Source organism: Budorcas taxicolor, chromosome 3 (genome assembly GCF_023091745.1).
Source record: "Budorcas taxicolor isolate Tak-1 chromosome 3, Takin1.1, whole genome shotgun sequence".
In the NCBI taxonomy this organism is placed as follows: Eukaryota; Metazoa; Chordata; class Mammalia; order Artiodactyla; family Bovidae; genus Budorcas; species Budorcas taxicolor.
The window spans coordinates 100,692,754-100,694,829 of record NC_068912.1 but is presented as its reverse complement, the minus strand read 5'-3'; positions in this window follow the sequence as shown (position 1 = coordinate 100,694,829).

Sequence of the window (2,076 nt, the reverse complement as noted above, 5' to 3'; positions counted from 1 at the left end):
CATTCTTTATAAGACTGAGTTCCTCAGTCTTAAGCTGACCATGTATTTTGTCCTTAGGACTTAGAACAAAGCCTTGAAAAATTATAGCTGTTTAGTCAATATGAGTTTAATGAGGGACTTCTGTAGTGATCCAGTGGTTGAGAATCCATCTGCCAATGCAGGGGACATGGATTCGAACCCTAGTCCAAGAAGATCCCACGTGGCATGGAGCAATTAAGCCTAGGTGCTGCAAACTACTGAAGTCCACACACCCTAGATCCCGTGGTCAGCAACAAAAGAAGCCACTTCATTGAGAAGCCTGAACACGTCAACGAGAAATTAGCCCCCTCTGGCCACAACTAGGAAAAGCCCCTGCACAGCAATGAAGACCCTGTGTAGCTAAAAATAAAATAAAAATCTTTAAAAAGTTAGTATAAGGAATGAGTGGATCAAACAAGTTTCTGGACTGGATTTGTCAGGCCCTACTCCCCTCTCTGGAGCTCAATCCTCCAGTCACTGTGTTATCAGACTGTTGTAGCCATTTAGTAAATGGTTAGCATGATCCAGGCATAGTGCTGATTGTTGAAGCATCATCTCGAATTCTCACAATATTCTTAAAGGGTGGATACTGATATTGTCCTCATTTTACATTTAATCTTATATGATTACTTGACTTGGCTCAGGTCACCCAGCTAAAAACTGGGGAACCCATATCTGTTTGCTATAGGAATTGGCATTTACAGGTCCAGCTCTTTTTCCCTAAAAATTCCCAACTCCCTGAGTCTTGACAAACTGGAATAATACTCCCCAGGAATCTTTCGCAGTATGTCTGAACCTGGACGAAAATAAAATTACTGTTCTGATCACGGTAGGCCAGCAAGGCCATGGTGGTAGGCAATGGATGGTGCTCCAGGTGTGAGGAAGTGCACTCATTTCAGCCTGCCAGTTACCCACTCCAGTACTCTTGCCTGGAAAATCCCATGGACGGAGGAGCCTGGTAGGCTGCAGTCCATGGGGTCGCGAATAGTCGTACACGACTGAGCGACTTCCCTTTCACTTTTCACTTTCATGCATTGGAGAAGGAAATGGCAACCCACTCCAGTGTTCTTGCCTGGAGAATCCCAGGGACGGCGGAGCCGTCTATGAGGTCGCACAGAGTCGGACACGACTGAAGTGACTTAGCAGCAGCAGCAGCAGTTATCTTCCACTCAGCTAGTTGCAGGAAACGAGGCACATTACGCTAGTCAAACCTTCTCTGAACTTTGCGTTCCATTTCTACCAAATGGGGCTGAGAACACCGTTGTCACCAGTAAGCTTTGGTGTAAAGTTAAGTAAGACAGTTAATAGCTTTAGATGTTTAAGCACAGTGCCCCCGCATGTAGTGGAGAAACGATAAATCGAAGCTCGATAAATCGTAATCAGCAAGTCACATTTGGAGTCTGGGGTCGGGTCTAAGAGAATGGCGTCAGCGGATTGGGCCAGTCGAAGGGGGGCGGGTCCAGAGGGAGGAGCCACCCGCGTCCCGCCGCAGCCCGGAGCCCTGAATCAAGCGCGGTAGTTTCAAGCGGTGACCAATCCTAGGACAGCACTGTTTCGCGTCAGTTGTTGCGGAGGTTCAGAGCCACGCGTCTCTCACCGATAACAGTTCTAGCCGTTGCAGGTATACCCGTGCTCGGTTTCTGCGAGTCCATCCGTTACGACTCAGAGGACAGACAGAAAGTCTCAGTTACCCTCCTAAGTATCGGGCCTAGAAAGAGACTCCAGGCTACTCGCTCCAAACACGTAGAGCAGCACTAGCTTCTTTTTTGGAAGCCGCTGGCCAACGTCCAGTCAGGAGCTGTAGTGCCAAAATTCTTACGCGACTTGCTAGAGAAGCAAAAAGTTGCTTTCTTCGAGGAAGGCAGACCAGGGAAGAAAGGTACCCGGTAGAATCAGGCGGTGCGGGCGGGGGATATCCTTGGGTTGGTTTGGGACTGGGTCCTGGCCCTTTAAACTCGAGGGGGAGGATCCGGAAGTGGATAGGCGGGGCGAAGGGCCCTGCTATATAAGAGGACCCAACCGCGCGGGGTCTCCAATCTGCCATTTTCTGTCCCTGAA